Raw genomic sequence first — 24982 nt, 5'->3', positions numbered from 1 at the left:
GTAATTTTATATATTATGCAGTGCTCATCTCAATTAAGTGTAGCTACCGTCTGTCACCATACAACATTATTACAATATTATTGACTGTATTCCCTATGCTGTATGTACCTTTCATCTCCATGACTTATTTATTTTATAACTGGAAGTTTGTACCTCTTAATCCCCTTCACCTATTTTGCCCATCCCCCCCACTCCATCTCCTCTGACAACCATGAGTTTGTTCTCTGTATTTATGAGTCTGTTTCTGATTTTTGTTTATTTGTTCCTTTGTTTTGTTTTTTAGATTCTACATATAGATGAAATAATATGGTATTTGTCTTCCTCTGATTTATTTCACTTAGCATATTACCATAAATCCATCTATGCTGTTGCAAATGGAAAGATCTCATTCTTCTTTATGTCTGAGTAACATTCCATTATACATATGTATATATGCACATCTGCTTTACCCATTCATCTATTGATGGACATTTGGGTTCCTTCCAAGTCTTGGCTATTGTAAATAATGCTGCAATAAACATAGGGGTGCATGTATCTTTTTGAATTAGCATTTTTGTTTTCTCTGGGTAAATACCAAGTAGTAGAATTATGGGATCATATAGTATTTATGTTTTTAATTTTTTTGAGGAACCTCCATACTATTTTCGACAGTGGCTACACCAATTTACATTTCCACCAATAGCATATGAAGGTTCCCTTTCCCCCACATCTTCACCAACACTTGTTATTTCTTATCTTTTTTCTAGTCTAGCCATTCTGACTGGTGTGACATGACATCTCATTGTTGTTTTGATTTCCATTTCCCTGATGTTGAGCATCTTTTCATGTGAATGTTGGCCATTTGGGTGTCTTCCTTGGAAAAATATCTATTCAGGTCCTCTGCCCATTTTTAAATCAGATTATTATTATTATTTTGGTGTTGAGTTGTAGAATTTCTTTATATATTTTGGATATTATCCTCTTATTGAATGTATCATTTGCAAATATCTTTTCCCATTCAGGAGGTTGCCTTTTCAATTTGTTGATGGTTTCCTTTGCTGTGGAAAAGCTTTTTATTTTGGTGCGGTATTGCCGTCTGAACCACACTAAGTCTAACAGTACACGAGCGTGGGATAGCTTTCATTTATTTAGATCTTCTTTATTTTCTTTCAGCAATGTTGTCTAGTTTTCAGTGTACAAATCTTGTGATTCCTTGGTTAAACTTGCTCCTCTTTTGTTCTCACTTACTCTCTCCATCTGTCCTTTCCCTTTCCCTTTTTTATTTTGTCTCTGAAGCTGAACGTTTCTCCCATTTAAGTACCAACTTCATTACATAGCTTTAGATCAAAGCACTTCTTAGAGTTGTCTAGACTTCACCTTCTTACTCACCCTGCACTCTTCTGATAAAAAGCTCTTGAGCTTCTCTTCTTTGTGCACGTGTCAGAGTCAAGGCTGTCAGAGCTGCTCCCAGAATTGACAGTAGCAATGTGTGTAGGCGGATAGGAGCCCAGCAGGCCTGAGGGCAGTGGGAGCTGGGCGGGGGATCTGGCCGGGGGAATAGGAAGCGTTTTGACCTGCAGTCCAGCCCAGTGAGCCGTCCTGACTAGATCTCCACCAGCACCCAGGAAAATCCTCAGTCATTTCTGTTGCTCTCTGAAACAAGTGCTGCGTGGTGTGTCTACGTTGCTCTTTAGTTTGTTTTTGGCTTTTTTTCCTTTGTTTTCCTAGAGCCTCGTGAGTCATCCAGGAACATGCTTCTGGAGTCCGTCCTATGAAAGTTTCGAGTGTTCCCAGCTTTTAGGTGAAGGTCACATCTTGTCGAAGAGGTCTGAACATTTATCTACCCAGAAGCCCTTAGTCTCTATGTTTAGTAGCAGGAATACCTGCTTGGAATAGATTGGGGGATCTTTGAGGCATTCACGATTCTTATGAGTTTCATGCAACACTGGTGTCTGGAGGGTCTCTGATTAGTTTACAATATCCATCTTGAGATATTTCCTGAGTCGTGAACAATGAACTTCTGTGTGACCCAGTGAGGCCCAGGCAATTTTCAAAGTTACATTCCTCATTTCAAGATATATCTTCATATAGTACAGAAGGCCAAAGATTTAAGTTAAGATAGAATACTAAATTTGGGGGGAAATAATAATAGGTAAATTTTTACATCATCAAGAAAAAGACCTAAATTCAAGACATTCAGGATATAAATGAACAAGAGTTACTTTTTAAACAGCAAGGAAAACTGCTTGCCATAAAAATTACAGTTAGGTCTAGATTATCAGTATGGAGCTGATTAAAGAAACGTAAACACTGATCAATGAACAAATGAGCAAGAACTGAGTGTGAACTATTCCTATTCCACTTGACCAAATAAAAAATTAATTGTAGTCAATTACATCTCAATAAAAAAACTGTAAAGTAAATAAAAAGGGAGAAAATGGCAATAGTCAATATATAAAGAATAAACAGTAACAAAGAAATTTATTTAAATGTTCCCTTCTCAAATGAATCGGTTCAAATATATGCAGGTGCCAACTAAACACATTAAAGTATTATAACCATTCAAAAAGAATGTTCTTCTGGGCATCCTGTAAATTGATGAGCAGCTGTAACTGGAAGACAAATCTCAATGTCTAGATCATATAAGCAGTTGTTCTTTCCCAGCAAATTGGATGGCTAACTACTATCTAACCTCTAGTTCTCTACTTTGTGTCAGAGAGGAAAAAAAATGAGGGCAGCAGTTAAGGTCCAGGTCAGCATTTGTGAAGAGGCCTCACGCTCCTCCGTAGCAAAAACCCAACTACAACGAGTCTTTGTGGCAAAACCAAATGATTGGGGTGACCCTGCCATTATGTGGGACCTGGGAAGAACTGAGGTTTTCTTGGCTTGGTTCATGGTAGGGGGTAGACACCAGAGTTGCCCATTTCTGTCTGTGCTCTTCATATCACTGTATCAGCTGCAAATTCATTCCTTCAACAAATATTTATAAAGTACCACCATGTGCCAGGCACTGTTCTGGGCACCAATGGGTTGTCACTATGGCTCTCTGGTCCATTGCCATGGCATGGCCACAGTTTGAAGTTGAGAGTTCATTCCAAAACCCACATTCCAAGGAAAATATCCTCAGGAAAGAAGGCAAATTCGTCTTTAAATATATTCTGCTTACAACTCCTATTTGTAAACCTGATTTGAGTGACTTGATATAGTTGCTTTAATGTGTGGGGATAGTGAATGGAACATGTCTGATTTCCTGCCTTATAGGTTATGGCTGGAATTGAGGCACAGTGCAAAGAGGAAGATTTGTCCTGTAAAAGTGTCTCACAAGAGTAAGCCCTCGCTCAGGCTTGTCTTTTTGCTATGATTTTAATCAAAAAAGCACATTTTAAAATTCAGTAGCCTTAAAGGATTGTTAAATTACAAATTATGTGCAAGCTCCAGAGGAGAGAATTAATGTTCAGAGCCAGTAGAGAAATGGAAAAACCCTGAAAAAGGTAAATGCAAAACAACTAAAGTGAAAACAAGACGATGGAAATGTGGAATTCTTCAGTAAGGACTTTACACTTTTTATCGATTATTTGTCAGTATTAGCCTACCTTCCCCACACAATTCTATGTAGAAATGATAGGTGCAGGGGCGCCTGGGTGCACAGCGGTAAGCGTCTGCCTTCGGCTCAGGGCGTGATCCCGGCGTTCTGGGATCGAGCCCCACATCAGGCTCCTCTGCTATGAGCCTGCTTCTTCCTCTCCCACTCCCTCTGCTTGTGTTCCCTCTCTCGCTGGCTGTCTCTATCTCTGTCGAATAAATAAATAAAATCTTTAAAAAAAAAAAAGAAATGATAAGTGAAAACTTGGTCGTTTAGATGTGTTGGTCTTTTTTTTATTATACCTTCCATAAAGTTTAGCAAAATGTTTATATCAGCATCATCTTTAACAATTACATGACTGAAACCTGCAGAACTAAAAAGAATAGTAGACCTTTACAGAAGGTCATCCAAGTAAAGTAGGGCTGAAGCACAAACCCTAAACAAGTTCTGAAAATAGACTGACGAACTTACCGGTGGCCTGGAGGTTGAGTGCTCTGGGCCACTGCGGAATCTCCAGGTTAACAGAGCCCAGAGGGGCCTTCTGATCCAGGGCTTCTCATTCATGTTAATTTTTGTTTGTTCTTCTTATGTTTTAATATTAACCATACGTCTGGGGCTATAATTAAGATGATAAACTGATCTAGCTCATTCTGATGTTCTTTATCATTGGATTGGGGGTTTTTTTAGCTTTTTTTTTTTTTTTTTTTAAATAAAAGGGAAAATAAATGTGACCCTTTAAGAGTGCCATACTGGATTGGACCTGGAGGAAGTGTCAAATGTCTCCTGTCCAGAATGGCTCTCACTGAGTGAGATGGTGCAAATGAAGCGTGTGGCGCAGCCCCTGGCACAGAGGCTGTTTCATCATTATTGTCGTTACTGTTATAGCTAAGTTTTGTAAGGAAAAATATGTTAGTAAATATATGATCTTCTTTACATTGTTTATCTTATTTTGTACACTCTTCTGTTTTTTTCCTTTTTTTGTATTAACTATATTGTATGCATAGTCAGAAAAACACAATGAAAGGGAAAAGAACCCTTTAGAAAGAGTAAGAGCACAAGAAAGGGTCCCGCCTTTATTGTGAGCCAGCAGTTTGAGTAATTGGTCTCAGGCGATGCGCTGCTCTGGCGGCCTCAGGTAGACAGGACCAGCCATGGGGAACATTCCCTTCCTTTTGCCCCGATAACCTCCCACGGGCAGGTGGGGGGCTTACTAGGTATGTTCTGTGCACTTCCTGCAGGATTGGAGGGTAAGCGTGGCCACTCTCACTGATGTGCTTGGAGCCCTGCCCTGGAAACCAATGTGTCAACCTGGGAACGTGGGGCTGTCCATTGAATAGTCACTTTCCCTGTGAATTGTCTGGGTCTCATTTTCCCATCATTAAATGAGGGGAAGACAGTCATGTCTGGTTTCCCTTCAGAAAGGCATTCCAGGAAATCAGCTGAGCGGTATCTGTAACTAGCCTCGGCCAAAACCCTCTCAGACTTTGCTACATTTATTAGTGAAGCCTAGGGTGGATTCCTAGAACGGCGAGGTGGAACAGGAGGCCCCCACCCAGCCCCGTGTTCTACGAGGGCTGCCGCCAAGCCACACGGACTTCCAGGCTGATTCTTCCTCGGCTGCCCTGCATCATTTATGTATGTCTCTAAAATGCCGTGGAGTCAGTAATGGCCTTGCTGTCTCTCTCTAAATCTTTCCACTCTTAAACCAGAGCCCTCCAGAGACTTCTTTCCAAACAGTTCCTTAGTCTTCATTGGACTTCCTCTAGCTTCTTCGTATTCAAGTCCATATGAGGAGGTCTAAATTCAGTGTTTCCTCTAATAGATGGTAAGCAGTCTTCTTCAGCAGAGTAGAGGATGATTTGTCTCCCTCAAAGCCATGCAAGAGTGATTCTAGGCAGAGGGAGCATTAGAGGGAAAATAAGGGCTTCCATGTCCAAGAGAATTGAGGTCAGAATTCTACTTCCCAGTCTACCTGCTGGTGACCTAGGCAAGTCATTTATTTTGCTTTGCCTCAGTCCTTCACAGGTAAAAAAGGGATTGCTAATACTTCAGATGGTAACTGTGGGAAATAAATGAGGGAGTATACAAAGAAGTGCTTGGTTTAGGTTGTCCATGTTTTTCGTACAAATTGGCTTAAGTACAAGCCAATTATTTCATCTGGTGTTCAACAGCAGAAATGTGATCTGTTCTAAAGCTGGAGAAAAAAGTATCTAGAGTGGATTTACTAAAAACAAAAACAAAACTGTTGTCCTGCATTCTAAGACATGTTCCAGAATACTTTGAACTATCTTTATTTTTTTGCCTTAAATGCTGACTTTAAAGCCAAGCTCCATGATAAGAGCCAACTTCCCTAGGTAAGAGCTTACCTTATGACTCCACAGTTCTCAGCAGTTTACAGAAAATTCCAATGACCCACTTTTTAAGCTTAATGATTTTGGAACCATTGCCCCAAAGATAAATACCACTTACAGTCCTCAAGGAGGGATAACTTGATTTAGAAATATCTCCTTTAATCCCCCAGAAATCCCTGTGAAATAGGAAGGAAAAAAACCCAGATATGAGCCGTGTTTGAAGTAGTGAGTGCATAAGAGATAAAAGGCATATCCCCCAATTTTTAGGACAAAGTAAAAAATTTGTTGCAAATGAGTCAATGTCCCTCAGATCTAATAACAAACAAATGAAAGAAAAAGCAAAACCTTAGGCTCTTTCCCATATGTCCGTCAAGGTAAATAACAGGTAGCAAATGCTTATTATAGGTCAGGCACTGTTCTGAGCAGATTACATATATTAAAGTGTTTAATCCTCCTATGAATTTATGGGCAGGAATTGTTTTCATCCTCACTTCCCAGAGAAGGAAGCTCAGGCACAGAGATGAGTAATTTTCCCAAGGTTTCATCGCCCATGCGGCAGGGCTGGATTCAGACTCAGGCAGTGGGTTCTAGGGGGCCGCACTTCTCACCCCTGTACCACATTGCTTCTCTCGAGGGTGGCTGCTTGGAAACTTCTGGCACTGCCTGTCTTTATCCCGCACTTGGGAGGCAGTCGAGTACAGGAGTGAAATGCACATACTTGGGTGTCAAAAAGTTTCATCTTTTAATCCTGGATCCCCCATTTAGTGGAGAAGCAGGAAGCGGTAAGCGATTGCCTTCCCTTCTCCCTCCATCTGAATCGTGGCTGGTGAAGAAACTGAGGTTTAAAGGATTAAGATATTTAAAATAGAAATCATGTTCTGTACCCAAACACTGAGTTGTTTTGCCACTCTGAGTCAGCGTGCTGGAGTCAAATCGTCGTGCATTCAGACAGCTTCCTGAACATCAGCTGTCTCGGATGCGCTAAGTGGTGGAGCTTTTTTTTTTTTTTTTTTTTTAATAATCTACTAAGTATACGTGGATAAAGCAGTGTGAATTATGGAGAAAATTAGTGTATTAACACTTTGAGTTGATGCTAATTCGAATAAGATAAATTCTTACTATTTCTTCCAATTTGCTGCATAATCTTATCACCTACAGTGTAATTATCATGGGCACGTAATAGTTAAGCAGCTAGTAGGGTACTTTGTGCTAGGTGCTTTACTTAAATTCTCATTCAGGTTCTCAGTGAGGTTGGTAGGTACATTTAGCCCTCTTTGTTGATGGGAAATTGGGGCATAAGCACTCTCCAGCAATTTGCTTCTGTTCCCACTGTAGTGCAAAGTGACGGAGGCATTGTTAAAACCTTGACTCACTCTGATGCCCATGTGTGTATGTTTTACTGCAAGCCTAACTGCTTCCCAAAGAGTAGATAAAAGCAAGGCTACGTGTATACCTTCTGACCTGGTACGCTATAACTTTAAAGGTCAGTGTCTATCTAATATATATCTAATAACTATTTTTTAAGATTTATTTATTTCAGAGAGAAGGAGAGCTCACGTGCTTGTGTGTGGGAGGCAGGGGTAGAGGGAGAGAATCTCAAGCAGGCTCCTAGCTGAGCTCGGATCCCAGTCTCACAGCCCATGAGATCATGACCTGAGCCAAAACCAACAGTCAGACACTCACCTGACCGAGCCACCCAGGAGCCCCCAATAACTATTTTGTTACAAAATTTGCATATTGTTGATCCCCCTAAGTATTCTGCATCTCCAAATGAGTCTCTAATCTGGCAGATTCCATCGTGTGATTCTCGCTAAAAAATATCTTCAAACTGAAAAAAAAACCAAGAGGCTTATTTATGGTTCTCTCGAAAGCGATTATGCAGAAAGGAAAATCAAGTGACACTTTTCTTTAAATGTGGACAAAAGATTAGCTTTGATTAACTCCACCTCTGGCTCCAAATTATTTCACAGTTGCAGGGACAAAAATTATTGGCTGTGCTAATTACATTTGGATGAAACATCGAGTTTTATAGAAACCATCCCCAGATTGCTGTTTTCTTTCTGGCACGTTAATACAACTAATTCATTAGCAGAATGAGCAAGCCATTCTTGCAACAGAGCAGGGCTTCCTTTGATGAAACAGAGCCCCACAGCAAGCTGTTCTCCAGAGTCTGGGAAAGCGTTGTATTAGTCTGTGTTATGCATATTTTCCTTTTGAATTCCGTTGGCCACCAACAAGTATGTGATTGTAAGAGACATTTAACACAACAGGAAGCCTAGTTGTAGGACATCAGTTCCAGGTTCTTACTGGTTTATCTTTCAAATACATTTTTTAACTTAAATTACCTAAATAACACACTGACAGAGACACGCACACATTCATACACCATTTCAGGCCATATGAAATTTCTTCAAACACAAATGAACCAGTCCACAGTGGAAATGGGAACCAAAGCAAGTGACCTTAGTTTGAGTGGCTCCTATTTCCCCTCCATCTCAAAGGCACACACAGAGATGGGTCAGATCTAGTTGTCAAGTGTGCAAATCTCTACCGGTACTGAGCTGGCACAGGAGACCTAGAGAGCAAAGATGGTTGGTAAGAGATGGTAAGAGAGGTCGTTCCTCCCTCTAGTCTTTCAAGAGATGCCAGTTCCCTCTTGAGCAAAAGAAAACAGAACTTGTCAACATGTAAGTGGCCCTGTGACACTTTCCTATAAAATAACTCCTACATCAAGTATTACAGTGCATGATTCTCCTGATGAATTGGGATTCTCGGTTTAAAGAGTAAGTTGATCTTTGGGACTAGGGTGGGGAGGTCCTCTCTGGAAGCTGTAATAACATTTCTAAGCTACAATGGTACATTATTGATTCCTGTGGAATAAGGTTGACTAAATTGTACACTTATGTCCCCCAGAAGGGAGAGGAGAACTGGACCAGAGTCATGCCAGGAGGGTATGAGAGGGAGAGCGTGCCCTACCTGCAGGAAGGAAAGAGGTAGACTAGACACTCAAAAAGATACTCAGATGTAAAATTGTCCCTCAGCTGGTCCTGGGTGTGAAACTCTTGAGTTAATACCATGCGGAAAAACAAGTTTCTATCAGATAAGCGAAAAGCCAGGAAAGTTCATCTGAACAGCTAAAAAATAGGATTACGTAGACTACCTCTCAATTATGGTTTTTTAAACAAATCCACACAGAATGGCTGCTTATTCAGCTCCCTTGGGATTCATTCCAGAACCCTCTTTTCTTTCTTGATTTGCACAGAGAAATTAATTTAAAATGATAAACTTGACATGTTAAACACCAATCTCAAATTTAACTGAAATTATTCCATGCCCCTGTGAAGCATACTAACCCATTATTTTGTCTTGACTACGGAAGGGCAAAAGAAACAGAAATTAAAAAAAAAAAAAAAAAAAGATGGGGCGCCTGGGTAGCGCAGTCGTTAAAGCGTCTGCCTTCGGCTCAGGGCGTTCTGGGATCGAGTCCCACATCGGGCTCCTCCGCTATGAGCCTGCTTCTTCCTCTCCCACTCCCCCTGCTTGTGTTCCCTCTCTCGCTGGCTGTCTCTCTGTTAAATAAATAAATAAAATCTTTAAAAAAAAAAAAAAAGCTGCTCTCAAATTCCTTTTTTTTTTTTTTTTTTTTTTTGAGAGAGGGCAAGAGGGGCGAGGGGGTGGGACAGAGGGAGAGGGTGAGAAAGAATCTTAAGCTCGGAGCCCAACTCTGGGCTCAGTCTCACAACCTCCTCAAATTCCTTGTACCTTGTCGAGAGCAAACGGAGGAAGGAAGTGGAGATTTGTGGTATTTTTGGTTAGCATTTGAGCTACTTAAGAAGATACGTTAAGTTGGGTGAGGCCACAGGGGAAAATTCCTTATATTTTGTGCCCTTTCGATATAATGTGGCTCCCTCCCAGGAGCTCACGTGCCCCTTCTGAGTTCACTGAAGTGACTGAGTTTGTGCCAAAATGGGCTCTGAGTAACGCGCGCGTCCCTGCGGAGACAGCCATGGTGAGACTGGCCGCAAATCAGGGCTTTGCCCTCCGTTGGCTCTAGCCTCTTCTCACCCTGCCAGGGAAGCCCAACCTGCTGAGCGAGGGAACAAAGAAAGACTCCATTTGCCTGTGGGAGTGGAGTGAGTGAGGGAAGGAGCTGCCTCCTCCACTCAAAGAAGCCTCTTTTAAAAGGTGAGAGCTGCCTGCTTTCTACCTGGAGCAGAGGATCTGGAGCAATTAGACATTCAATTTCCAGGGCTTTTATTTTCGTCTGGTTGAAGCCTCACCATAAGCCAGCAAGGGAGGTGGGAGCTGGCAAGAGTGAGTGCATAACCCTGCTGCTTATGGAGCGTGAACCACAGGCTGGGTGCTCTGCTAGGACCACGCGCACAATGTAAATATAATGAGGCGCCTGTTCTGAAGGGAGCGATATGCATCCTAGTGCACATATGGCAGGGAAATTGAGACAGGACATTGTACATGAAATTGCTCTTAGTGTTGGTATCCTGGAAAGAGGCTGAGTTGGGACATAAGGATTCAGTCTGGGCAAGAAAATGGGGGGGTTTGGTGTTTTCTATACAAGGAACATGATTTGTTAGAGATGTTTTAGTCTAAAAAGTGTTTGAAATGTGTTCAAAGATAAAGCTACCATGTGTTTTCCCTAAGATAGGTAGGAGAGGTATCCAAATTATCTAAGAAGTTGTATCAAATTTATTTTGGCAATGCTGACTTCACTTAAAAGTTTGTTAATTAACTATTGAATAGATCAAAATTATCTTTACAAAATACATATAAGTTATAGTTTCATGCCTGGGAACTTAGAGTCTGTTACGCAAAATGTCAAACACACATAAAAATGAAGAGAAGGATATGATGAACCCCTGTAGCTACCAGTCACCTCCCTCCACTATCAACACATGGTCAGTCTTGTGTCGTGTGACCCCTACCCACTTCATTACTTTGAAGGAAATTCCAATTTCATATCATTTCATCCATCAATATTCAACAATGTACCTCTAAAAGATAAGGAATTATTTTTAAACATAATACCAGAATCATATCTAAAATTAATCATAATGCCTTAATATCAATAAGTATCTAGTTTGTGTTGAAATTAACCTAGAGACCTTTATCACAAATACGGATACTGTTGTGGTTTTCTAATGCTGCGTGACAAACTACCTCAAAATATGGAAGCATTGAAAAAGAACCTATTATTATCTCTCATACAGGAAGGTATTTGATCATCAAGTCCATTTCTTTAGATATTTCATTTACTCCGAGTCAGTCTTGATAAGTTTGCATCTTCTAAGAATCGGTCTATCTTATCTAAATTTTAAAAAATTTATTAGATAAAGTCATTCATAATATCCTTTTAGAACGTCTGTAGCATCTGTAGTTATGTTTCCTTTTTCATTCCTATCATTGCTTATTTGTGCCTCTTCTCTTTTTTTCTGTATCAGTCTTACCAGAAGTTTGTCAATTTTAGTAATCATCCCATTCTGGATTTGTTAATTTTCACTATTGTACCTTTGTCTTCTGATTTTTAATTTCTGATTTTATCATTACTATTTCTTACCTCCATCTTTTTTTGGATTTATCTTGCTGTTCTTTCATTAATTTCTTAAGTTGAATTCTTTGTTCACTAATGTGTAGCCTTTTCTCATTCCTAGTAGATGCAGCAAAGCTTATTTATCTAATTATTGTTTTAGCTGCATGCCAAAGGTTTCGATACCTAGAATTTGCATTAGTGTTTAGTTCTAAATGTTGCCTAACTTCTGTTATGACTTCTTCCTTGAACAATTGGTTACTTAGAAGTGTATTTCTTTGTTTTCAAATATGGGATATTTCTGGTCATTATTTGCAGGTTTCCGAACTATGTGGTCTGTCTGATACCTTTCCTTTGAAACTTGTTGAGACTTTATGGACTAGTATGGAGTTATTTCTTATTACAATTTTTTTCTTCTTCCACTCATTGGCAATTATCTTTGCAATTTCCTGGGAGATAGGGGTTATTTCTAGTTCATCCTTCCACTGGGTCTTTGGGTCCTAGCTTTACTGTCCAAGCCCTGGGTTTTATCTGCTCTTCCCCAGCTCCAGAAGACTGTGCAGATTAAGGCTCCTGTTCACTCCAGCACGGGCCTTCGAGTTGAAAGGGACGTCAGTGTTCTCTCCTCTCTGCATTCTCCCCTTTAGTTTTTGACCTGAGTGTTCCTTACCGTCTATTTTAGCCAGTTTGTCAATGCATTTAAGAAGACTTTTAAAAGATAAATATTATCCAGCACTTCTCATTGGTTCTGAGCCTCATCTGCCATTAACAGAAGTCTATACTAGCATGTTATTTGATTACTGTGGAATTTCTGTAACATGCAGTAACATGTTCAGGAGCTTAAGGCTTTGCCATTTCTTAAGGCAATCATTCTAGAAACACTGTTAGGGAAAAATTTAACATAAAACATATAGAGTGGATGGTCTCAAGAATTAATAAAGGAATATACACTGAAAAGAAAGAAAGGATACAGTTTTAAGTTCCATTCAAAATTATCAATAATATAGCCAATAAATTTGAATGATTCCAAAATGACCCCCCATGTTCCCCAAAAAGATATATGGAAGTATTCATAGCAGTGTTTTCCCATCAAAAATTGAAGGAAACCCCCCCCCAACACACATCTATCAATGATAGGATAGATCTATAAATTGTGGAGTACTGCATAGCAGTGAGAATGATCAAACTAAGACCGCCTGCAGCGATAGAAATCCCAGAATACTGAATGAGAGAAGCTCCACACAAAATAGATAAATCTGTGTGATTCCATTTCTATGAAGTTCAAAACCAGACAAAACCAATTCATTATGTTACAATTCGAAATGATTGTTACCCTTGAGAGAAGGTGAGTGACAGGGATGGGCACGAGAGGACTTCTGTGGGTCTGGTCACACTCTAGCTCTTTATCTGAAAGCTTGTTTCATAAGTGTGTTCATTTTGTGAAAATTAGTTGAACTGTACACTCTTTATGTGTGCACGTTCTGTATATGTATTTCAATAAAATTTCACATTACACAAAGTCCAAAAGGAAATATAAAAAGCCACAAATCAGTACTGATATTGCTCTTGCTTTAAAAAGAAAACAGGCCTGTACTAACCAACTGTTACCATAATGAAATTTTAGCTATTTAATGACGTCTTCCAGGAAACTTGGGGCCTTGATTTTGGAAAGTGGGAATAGGAAAAATGGAGATACTTTTCCTTCTAAGTGTAGGAAAACATTGCTTTCCCCCAAATAGGTTATACCGTAGAATTCTGGAGCACTCTTCCCACTAAGACATCAGAGTTTGGAGCCATGTGTTCATCTTAACCTTTGACATTGTCCTCCTTCCACTGGAAGCCTGCTTCTTCCTCTGCAGAAAGAAAATGCATCCCTACCACCTTGTCTGCCACCTGGTAGCTGATATTTTATTTTGAGTATGAATCATATCAGAATACCGTCGAATTCCAAGTTTGGTTCTAGATTGTCTTAATTTGATTTTTGCGATGACTCATCATCTGAGTGCAACTATTTCTCTGGGAACCCTCAATTATTTCCCTGCATCCACCACAAAGAAAAATCTAAGCGGCTTCCCTGCCCTGCCCTGGCCCCTCTGTAAAATCTTTGCCACCAATAAAGTGTCATCGTTTTATTAAGAAAGGCAGTGGGTCATGTCATTCTAGATCTATGGTTCATCTTGGGCTAGAGAAAAACCCGAAGTTCTCTTAAGAAAAATCCCAACTCCATTTATTCGCCAACACGTGTCAGTAGATTCCTGGATTCTTTACAAGAATTTTGGTTCTTCATTTTAATTTATGCCCTTCTTTTAAACATAGATTATCTCTTGTTCTGTTGTTTGTCAAGATTCCTACATTTTTCATTTTAACCTCATTTTCTGCATCGTAGGTTTCCATTCTGAGATGGAGATAAATCACGCTGTCCCAACCTGTTTGTAGTGTATTAATCATCCAGTTCTCTTCAATGGGCTTTTCATCTGGTTGTCTGTTTTACATCTGTTCATTCTTTTCTCAGACAAGATGCACAGACTACTTCTATTTTCTATGGCTTTTTAAAATCTGGTATAAAATAGTGTATTTTTCTCCATGACATTTCCATTGATTCTTTAATCAGAAACTATTTGAATTTGGACTCCATCATTTTTATTTACATTATTTCTTTGCATTTTGTGGTATTTCATCTCTTTCCAACCCCTCAAGAAAAGTAGCACCTGCAGTGACCTCTCGAGCTGATTCTCTCAAGCCTTCCTTCTCTGAGAATACGCAGGCCTCAAATTTCCTCGGGGCAGAGATTACCTGATTTCATTTATCAGCTAATCCATAGGTAAACCAAGTGATTCTGTTATGGTAGGATGATATAGGCAGAATTTATTTGTTATGCAAAAGAAAAAAAAAGCAAAAAACAAAAACAACCCACAAAACTTGTATACTCTTAGGACAGGATGTTAGGAGAAGCTTATTGTTCAAAAATGTATCTTTTCTCGAAAAAAAAGTATCTTTTCTCAAGACTCAGTTATTTCTGAAGTGAACATAAATTATAATTTTTACTTTAAAATTAGAGTTGAGACAGAAACTCTTATTAAAGTCTTGTATAGACATCTTGCCACTGCCAGCGACATCCCTTTAGTCATAACATAATATTCACGACATCATCGATATAACCTAATATTCCTTTGCATTTTGGGTTGTATTTTGACAGTGGCTTTTATTTGTGTTTCTAATAGATAAAAGATTGTTGTGGTTTTTTCCCCCAGGCAAGCATTTGAAGGCTACTACTGGTATGTTTCAAGACTAAGATTTCTATTGTCATTGACATAAACAATAAAATTATAAGACACATTTGCAAGTCCTTTCAAACTGTGTGTCTGTAATTCATATGTCTGGGATTTCTTGGGGAGCTTAATTTTCTCTGTTCTTTCTCTTTCCCTGGTTCTCCAGCTTTTCTTTTAAATGTCAGTGTTCCCAGGGGTTCCATCCTTGGTCCTTTCTCTTCTTATGTCACACACTGTCCTTGTGCCTACCATTATCACCACCACCCATGCTCCCCAACTCCCACACCTCCATTTTCTTTTTTTTTTTTTTTTTTAAAGATTTTATTTATTTATTCGACAGAGACAGCCAGCGAGAGAGGGAACACAAGCAGGGGGAGTGGGAGAGGAAGAAGCAGGCTCTTAGCGGAGGAGCCCGATGCGGGGCTCGATCCCACAACGCCGGGATCACGCCCTGAGCCGAAGGCAGACGCTTAACCTCTGTGCCACCCAAGCGCCCCTCCACACCTCCATTTTCATCATGGGCTCACTTACAAACCTTCTTTTCTCCATATCCAACTGATTCTTGGTCCTGGAAGATGTTGCCCCTCAGGTCTCAGTAGGAATGAGTAGTTCTCTGGAACCACTGACTTGCTTTTAACTGAGGGTCTCATGAAACATGTGCTTGATTGTACTTCCCTCTGCTTTGCAACTGGGAAGTTCAGGGCAGATTTGGTGGCCTATCTGTAGTTGTTGTTTAGGGTCTGTGTGTTAACTTCACCTCTAGCTCAATTCTCTTCACCTCAGGGTTTCGTCCATTTATGTATTTATATAGCCTTGCTTTGGAATAGTCAGGGTATGAACCTAAGTAATATGATATATCACACGTATGTTTATATCATACACACACACACACACACACACACACACCTTCTGTATATATCCATCCTGATGACCCATGTGAGTAACCTTAATTTCGACATGGTGGAAATGTATCCTCCTAAAATTCTCTGCCATGAACTAATCCGACTAGTCTCCCAAACTAGTAATCATCTTAACTAACTCTGACTCCTTTCTCCCTTTCCCACCATCACATTTAATTAGTCATCATATCCTCCCAATTTATTGTGGGCTTTCCTCTCCATCCCACTGTCACTGTCCTGAGTGGACTATGGCAACAGTCTTCCGATGAGTCTCCACTTAATTCTGTGTTCTGCTTCCAGAACAACCTTCCCAATATATATCAGATCTTGTTAGTGTCCTAGTTAAAACTTTCCCTGTGCCCGCATTGCCTATGAGACAAGTTCCAAACAACTTCATGTGATGAGCAAGGCTCTTTGTGATTTGAACAGTGAACTCTTTTCTCTAATGGGACCTGGTTCTCCCTTCTAGGGGCCGACCACTTTCCTGAGTTGCCATTTGTTCTCAGGTTGGATTTCCTTGGAAGCAGACTCTGAGACAGAGATTGGAGTCCAAGAGTTTGTTCACGGCATGGTCTTGGCATCACCACTGGTAGATAAGAAGGAAGAAAACAGAAAGGGGCTGAGAGAGAAGTGGGACTGTGACAAGTGGTGTGTTGGAACTAGCGTGCTTGGAAATTGGTAAATGTTATAAATCAGGGCTTCCCCCCTTCTCCAGAGAGCCCAGTTTACCAGTGAATCTCTGGCTGCAGTGTAGTCTCGGTCAAGACCTCAGCTAAATCCACAAAGTGTTTGAGAGCTGGATGGCCCTTTTGAGTTGTCGCTGAATTTGATGTGAGGGAGCCAGGCATCTACAGCCCTGTGTCATCAGTCATTGGATATAGGCTTCCCCTGGAAGGGGGCATGACCTTGGGCAAACCCTTCAGCTGAGGCAATTCGAGAAGAGGGCTGACAGCTTAATGCTTCTGTAGGCTCCCCCCACGCTCAGAAGCTGGGGCAGCAAGTCCTTCAGGAGACGCTTGCCTTAAGTTCCATATGGCTTCCCATTTGCAGCATTCTGAGCACTACTGGCTCTGCTGGTCTGGGAGCCACGTGGTAGAGTGAGGCTCAAGTTTGAGATTGACCTTTGGCTCTCATAGCCTCGTGGCTGTAACTGCGAAAGGTGTCTTTTAGCAAAGTCAGATGGAGTCCCTGGTCTTCTCTCCATCCCTTGAACTAAGAATTTAAGAATTATGGATTGTCACTCTCCTTTATCAAGCTCTCCACCCCGGGGTCCCTTAATTCATCAGCTTCGTCATGCTCTTTTATGACAGTGGCTCTCACCTGGGACAATTTTGCCCCTGGGGGGACATTTGGCAATGCCAGGAGATAGTTTTGTTTGTCACTGCTGTGGGAGGGTATACTCCTGGCATCTCGTGGGCGGAGTCAGAGATGCTAAACATCTCATGGTGCACACCCAGGACAGCACTCACAACAAAGAATGATCCAGCCCAGAATGTTAGTAGTGCTGAAGCGGAGAAACTGATCTGTGGCAGTAACCACTCAGTGGGTGCTTCATTCCTGATGACCATGGGGAAATAATGAAATGCATTGTTTCACCTCTGCAGGTGCCGAGAGGGTCAGAGTTGCCCCCCGCCAATCCTTCAGTCATAGCTGAATTAAACCTTGACCAGGCCAAGTAATCAATTTCAGATTCTGCCCTATTTCTCTGGGAATCTATTGCTTGCAGCCATCCCCATAGCAGTTAGGATGCTGTTGCAAGAAAAATAAACCAACTCATCTTGACTTAAATAGAAAAGAAATGTATTGGGAGAATATGGGATAACTCACAGAAATACCAAGAGGGCTGGATTCTGGTATCCCTACTGAAATCAGGTAGCCCAATTCATCTGTGTCTAGCCATCTCAAATTATACCACAAAGTCGGTCCAGTGAGGACACTGCCACTGGCACCCTGCACATCGACTTGTACAGACTGTGGATTGGCCAGGAAGCTCCCCCCATGGAGCTAGCCACTGCAGCCCCGCGGGACCGGGACCCGGTGCCCCGATACTCCTGCTGCTGTTACTGCTGGAGAAAACTCCCTACTGTTCTGCTTCCCTGTGTCCCTGTCAAAGTCTGCAGCAGGGACATTGAGGTGTGAACTTGAAATGATGCTGTGAGAGTGATGATCTGGCAGTTTTAGCTGGCGTGCCGGGAGCTGGCCCCCACCTGTGAGCAGAACTCATAAGGAGAGGAATTCCGCAGACATGGAAAGTGTTCAGATGGGAGGGAGCAGAACAGTGATAACTTACAGGTGAAAAGGGTGTTCATTCCTTCTGACATGTGTGTACATTTCAGGCCATTTTATTTGTAAACATCTCCAACACCAAAAGCTTGGATATATAGGTCTCTCTCTTTTTCCAGTGTATCATCTCAGGTTAACTTACGGGTTTCTGATCTTATCATAACTTCTCTTTACTTTATTACACACACACACACACACACACACACACACACACACACACACACTCATACCTTGCTGTGATACCCTACATTCTTCAGTATAAAAATAGGTATGTCCCCTAAAGATCTTACCCTTTATTATTCAAATTCATTTCAACATGTGTTAGCAGTGCCAAAATAAACAACGCTGGAAATAGTTTCCTAATGAGATAAAGCCAGACAGCATGACTTTTCATTTCTGTCTTTGATTAATTGTGTGCTTTTCTCCTTTATGAAAGATAAATCCATGCGTAGAGCTCCATCAAGGCAGAAAAACAAAGAGACTCTTTTGAAAAGTTCTTCATTTCAGTGTGACATTTTTATATATTTTTTTCTTATTGTCGCTTGATGAATCTTTCCACTCACCTTTTCTGACAACATCCAAGGTGAAACATTTTGTGCTTCACAAATGAGCTGATGGATACCCTGAGAGGGCTCTGCTAGAGTTTCAGGTTAGCCTGTCTTATAAAATACTAACACTGTCTGGGAGACTCAGACTACTGCCAGTACGGTAGGGCACTTATTTTTTTTTAAGTGAATTAATGAGGCATTCTGAAGGAAGGGTCCACAGGCAGGTCCATTTTGATTTTCGCGTGAAGACCAGGGACAGCCAACAGTCCCATCACTGCTGGTGGTGTTTTGGTACGTTGGTAAGAACCCAGTGTCACAGGTGAACACACCCAAACAGAGGGGTGCTTTTTCCTTATTGCTCGAGGCGTCCTTCCCTACTGCTGTCTATCATCACTCCAGTTTTATAGATGGAGAAAGCAGACCACAGAATCAGAATTAAAAGTCAAATATTAAGAAATAAGTGATCAAATAAAAACCCAGTGCTTTTCCATTTATAAAGACCAGTGGAGGGTGGAAGAAGGGAAATCCTTATCAGTCAGAAGCTGGAGATCGCAACCCCCAGTTTAACTCACCAGAATAGGCAAACTTTCTTCAACTTCTATTTAAATAAACTTCTCATTGTAGAATAGTTTTAAGTTTATAGAAAAGTTGCAAAGATGGTTCAGAGAGTTTTTATATACTCCACACCTAGTTTCCCTTGATGTAACTATCTTATAATAGTATGGTATACTTGTCACAATTAATGAGCCAATATTGATACATTATTATTAATGGATATCCGTATAGTTTATTCAGATTTCCTTAGTTTTTAAGAATTGAGATATAACCAACATGTAAGATTATATTAAGTTCAGGTGTATAGCATAATGATTTGATATTTATATATATTGTGAAATGATTGCAATAATAAGTCGAGTTAACATCACTAACACACACAGGTGCAAATTTTTTTGCTCGTGATAAGAACTTTTAAGATCTATTCTTTTAGCAACTTTGACATAAGCAATACAGTATTATTAACTACAGTCACTATGCTGCACAGTACATGCCCATGACATTTATTTTATAACCAGGCGTTTGTATATTTTGACCAGCTTCACCCATCCCCCCGCCCCCCAGTCCCTGCCTTTGGCATCCTTCAATCTATTCTCTTATATCTATGAATTTGGGGGTTTTTTGGTTTTGTTTTTTGGATTTTTTTTTTTTGATTCCACATGTAAGTGAGATCATATGGTATTTGTTTTTCTCTGATTTATTTCCCTTAGCATAAGGCCATCCATCCATGAGGTCACAAATGGCAGGATTTTCTTCTGTTTTAATGGCTGAATAATATTCCATTGTGTATGTGTGTGTGTGTGTGTATGTATAAGTGTGTCTGTCTGCTTTTCCTACAAGTCGGTTTCTCTGTCCATAAAATAGGAGTGATGACAGATGGCAATATGGAAAGACACCTTGAGTGATAACAAAAAAACCAATCCTCTGTGTGTGTGTATATGTTTACACATTTTCTTTATTCACCCATCAGTGGATATTTAGGCTGCTTCCACGTCTTGGCTATTACAAATAATGCTGCAATGAACATGGGGAGGGGGAAGAGCATATATCTTTTGGTGTTTTTGTTTTCTTCAGATAAATATCCAGAAGTGAAATTTCTGATCAGATGGTAGGCCTATTTTTAATTTTTTAGTTTGATTTAGTCCCACTGTTTTATTTTTGCTTTTGTTGCTTTTGCTTTTGGTTTCAAATCCAAAAAGTCATTGCCAAGACTGACATCAAAGAACTTAGTGCCTGTGTTTTCTTCTAGGGGTTTTATGGTTTCAGGTCTTAATTTTGTGTATGGTGTAAGAAAGTGATCCAGTTTCATTCTTTTGCATGTGGCTGTCCAGTTTTCCCAGCACCATTGTATATTCTTGAGTTCTTTGTCATAAATTAATTGACCATATGCGTGTGGGCTTATTTCTGGGCTCTCTATTTTGTTTCAGTGATCCACTTGTCTGTTTTCATGCTAATACCATACTGCTTTTATTACTATAGCCTTATAATATAGTTTGAAATCAAGAAGCCTGATGTTTCTAGCTTTGCTCTTTTTCAAGATTGCTTTGGCTATTCAGGGTCTTTTGTGGCTTCATACAAATTTTAGGATTGTATGTTCTATTTCTGTGAAAAATGCCTGTGGAATTTTGATAGAAATTACATTGTATCTGTACATTGCTTTGGGTAGTATGGACATTTTAACAATACTAATTATTCTAATCCATGAGCATAGAATATCTTCTATTTATTTGGGTCTTCTTCAGTTTCTTTCATTAATGTCTTATAGTTTTTAGTGTATAGGTCTTTCACCTCTTCAGTTAAATTTATACATAGTTATTTTATTCATTTTGATGCAATTGCAAATGAGATTGTTTTCTTAATTTCTCTAATAGTTTGCTATCAATGGTATAAATGCAACAGAGTTTTGAATATTGATTTTGTATCCTGCAACTTTACTGAACTCATTTGTTAATTCTAATAGGTTTTTTTTGGTGGAGTCCCTAGGGGTTTTTATATATAGTATCATGTCATCTGTATATAGTAACAGTTTTACTTCTTCCTTTCTGATTTGGATGCCTTTTGCTTCATTTTCTTGCCTAATTGCTCTGGGCAGGCTTTGTCTTGTTCCTTTCATTGTTGAATATGATGTTAGATGTGGGCTTGTCACGTACAGCCTTTATTATGTTGAGGTGTATTTCCTCTATACCCACTTTGCTGAGGGTTTTATTAATCATAAATGGATATTGAATTTTGTGAAATTCTTTTTCTATATTTATGGACATGGTTTTTATCCCTCATTTTGGTAATGTGGTGGATCATGTTGGTTGATTTGCAAATGGTAAAACACCCTTACGTCTCTGGAATAAACCCCACTTTATCATGGTGTATGATGCTTTTAATATATTGTTGAATTTGGTTTGCTAACATTTTGTTGAGGATTTTTACACCTATCTGTTCATCTGGGCTATGGCCTGTAATTTAATTTTGTTGTAGCGTCCTTGTTTGGTTTTGGGGTCAGGGTAATGCTGGCCTTGTACAATGAGTTTGGATGTGCTCCCTCCTCTTCTGTTTTTGGAAGAGTTTGAGAAGGAATGATATTAATTCTTTTTTGAAGATTGGTAGAATTCACAGAGAAGCCATCTGGTCCTGGACTTTTGTTTGTTCGGAGGTTTTTGATTCCTGATTTAATCCCATTACTAGGGGCGCCTGGGTGGTTCAGTCGTTAAGCGTCTGCCCTTGGCTCAGGGCGTGATCCCAGGGTCCTGGGATCAAGCCCCGCATCGGCTCCCTGCTCTGCTGGGAGCCTGCTTCTTCCTCTCCCACTCCCCCTGCTTGTGTTCCGTCTCTCGCTGGCTGGCTGTCTCTCCGTCAAATGAATAAATACAATCTTAAAAAAAAAAAAATCCCGTTACTAGTAACTGGTCTGTTCAGATTTCTTTAGTTTTTATCTAGTGTTCTTTTTCTGTTCAGGATCCCACCCAGGACACCATATTACATTTAGTCATCATGTCTTCTTAGGCTTCTCTTGGTTGTGACTGTTTTTCCTTGTTTTTTCCCTTGTTTTTGATGACTTTGACACATTTGAGGAGTACTGATAGGTATTTTGCAGAATGTCCCTCAATTGGGAGTTGTCTGATGGTGTACCCTCATGAGTACACGCTAAGATCCCCTCCAAAAATGGACTTGGGTCAGTAGGAAGGAGGGGCCTCCAGATGCTCAGGACAGGGAGAGGCTACCTCTCATTCTTGACTCCCCCTAGGGGAGGGGATGTATTAAGTTAGCAAACTCCCAAAAGACCATTAGAAAGGAAGACTGATAATCAACTTTGAGAGCTGACAGTGTTTATAGATATAGACAGTGTTTATAGATAATCTATAGGGGCAGTAGTACTTATCTTGGAATAATATTAAATGTCTCATTGTTGGTTAGGATTTAGTTTTTAGAGCACATGATGAAGTTCTGTTGGTTGTGGGGGGCTGATTCCCTCATCAGCAGAGACTCAGAGCAAAGTAGTGACTTGCCACGGTCTCTCTTAAATATTAAAGCAAAGACTTTGTGACTCCCAAGGAAAATTTAATTAGAGGCATGGATCTGGAGATCTATAAAATGAGGCCAATATTCAGGAAGCATGACACACACAAGGAAAATCCACAAGGATTTTCCTTTTTGATGCTGGGGTGGGGGGAAACAAATATCAGGGCCTTATTCATCTACCAGCAAGGTGAGGTCTAGTGATACAAAGAACAAAGGTAAAGATAAAAGGGAAATGTGGTCAATATAAAAGGTATACGTACTTCTTTCCCTCTATACAGTAAGAAACACTTTCTTAACATTGTTGATTCACTGTGCTTTGCTATCTATTATATTAATCATGCAAAATATTTTCCCTAAGAAATGTATATAACAATTTCTGTGCGGAAGTTCCCATATCACACTTAGAATGAAAGAGAAATTTTTAGCAAATATAAATTCAAGATGCAGCCTTTCTTTGAAGAAAACAAGAGTCTTTTGCTATAAAGAAGGGATTTAAAAATGAAATTACAAAATTCATAGCTAAGTGGAGGATACTGAAGAATCTGGTTAGACAGTATTTTTAGATAAATATCTATTTTTTCTCTTTGATGGTGTAGCCCTAACTCTTTAGGTTTTTATAATTAAGGAACATAGGCATGATTTTGAGTAAGAACTTGAAGCGTCTTGCCATGATGAATATTACAGCACTCAGACTAAAACAAAACCAGCTTTCAGAGATGTTGGGGGAAATGCTTTGCAAAGGGCTTGGTGGTGGGTGGAGATCTTAATTTACTACTACCTATTTCCTTTACTTCAAAGGTTAAAAGAAAGCTTTTTGCATTGATGTCATTAACCCGCAGATTTGGCTAGATTTCTGGGTTCAGTATTATACTTCAAAAAATTTTCAGGAAATACCTGCCCTAGAAGTTTAAAATTGTCTCCTTAACAGAGACTATTCACAAAGCCGCATGGTGCTGACAATTGATAACAGTAGGCATAGCTCAAGGGGCGCTCGTGTGCCAGATACCATACTAGGCATTTTACATAAGCGATTTGTTGCATTTTCTCAACAGCTGTGTGAAGTAGCCATTATTCCAGACATGAAGCTGGGGCACAGAGAGGTAGCTTGCTTGCTCACCTGACCTCGGTTGGCTTATTGATGGCACAGTTGGGGTTTAAACCAACTGCATGTTCTTTCAAGAAAATTTTCTCTTGGTTTTTCTGCAGCGCCATTCAGTGTCTCTAGGTGTGGGCTCTTAAGAAAAAATTCCGCTTGAACTTTGTCAGGCTCCTTGACTCTGGAGGTTAATGTTAGTTTAGCCCGTTTCTCCCAGGACCGCTCCACCCCTCTCTCCTCTCCTGTGACGCCAATCATGTGCATGCTAAGTCTTCACACGTGGCCTCTGGGCTTCTTACCCTCCCTTTTTTATTTGCCCCTTTTCTCTGTTTCCCTGTGCTTCGCTCCAGACTGTTTCTTTGGAATTCTTTTGCATTTCACGGATAGTTTCTTCAGCTACCTATTATTTCCTCAATTTCAATTATTACATATATATATTTTTTTAGTTCTACACTTTCTACTTGGTTATTTCAAATTTGCAATATCCCTTTTTAAATTTCCAGTTCCTCGCCAGCGTTTCCGAGGTTGGCCCTTATCACCACGCTCGTGGTAAGCAAAGCCGCGGAATAGTTTGTGTCTGGTAATTCCACTGTTTGGAGCTCCTTCCCGTGGGTCCCTTCGTGCCTTCTATTGTGTCCGTTACGTCTGTGGTTCACGTTGTTTCATCTCTTCGTGTACCTTATTATTGTTTTATTTTTGCTTGGCATTGTATGTGAAAAAAAATCTTTATCGAGTTAATTTGGACCTAAGATGATGTTTTATTCCCCCAGAAAGCATTTTTTCTGCCAGCCCCTGAGGGTGCTAGTGGTCCGTGGACCGCACACCGTAGACTCACTTCCACGGTGTAGCCCTTCGGAGCCCCAGCCCAGGACCTGGGGGAGGAGGTCAGCACTGCCAACCTGGTAGGTACTGGACTTTGATTTTATTTCCCTCCACACCACTTCCCTGGTCTCCCCAAATCATCTTTTGACTGTCTCTTCCAGACTGAGGATATAAGGTGGAGGATAGAAAAGATTCCACTTTCCTCTTCAAAGTTTTGCCCTTGTAAATCTGTATCTTTTATCTCTATGATGTTTTTAAGATATATTTTTTAAAAAACCAAATCTCCTCCAGATTTTATTGTTGTCTTCAGTGCTTCCATTGGTCCAAATGACCTCAGGTGCTATTCCCACTCGAAGTAACCCTTCTCCCTTTTCATGACAAGCCTCTGCTTTCTGGCTCCACACCAGCAAACTGTCCTTAAAAAGTTTAAACTAAGCTCAGAGAAAGTTGAAACATGATCACCACAGTGAAAAGTGAGAGCTAACTAAGTGCTTGGCAGTCTGCCAGTTGTCCTGCGCTGTTCCTTTTTCTTTTTTACCAGG

At 40.2% G+C, this 24982-nt stretch overlaps 1 long non-coding RNA gene across 1 annotated transcript; it reads left to right on the top strand.

The window, feature by feature from the left end:
- The first annotated feature begins 9907 nt into the window (after positions 1 to 9907).
- LOC130543557 (uncharacterized) lies at positions 9908 to 24514 on the top strand. The gene is made up of 3 exons (XR_008958996.1): positions 9908 to 10098; positions 24122 to 24167; positions 24389 to 24514. It is a non-coding gene; the product is annotated as an uncharacterized LOC130543557 (long non-coding RNA).
- Positions 24515 to 24982: the final 468 nt, after the last annotated feature.

The sequence above is a fragment of the Ursus arctos genome, unplaced genomic scaffold (genome assembly GCF_023065955.2).
Source record: "Ursus arctos isolate Adak ecotype North America unplaced genomic scaffold, UrsArc2.0 scaffold_13, whole genome shotgun sequence".
NCBI classification, from domain to species: Eukaryota; Metazoa; Chordata; class Mammalia; order Carnivora; family Ursidae; genus Ursus; species Ursus arctos.
Note: the sequence above shows the minus strand (reverse complement) of the source record. Positions and strands in the feature narration are given on the sequence as shown.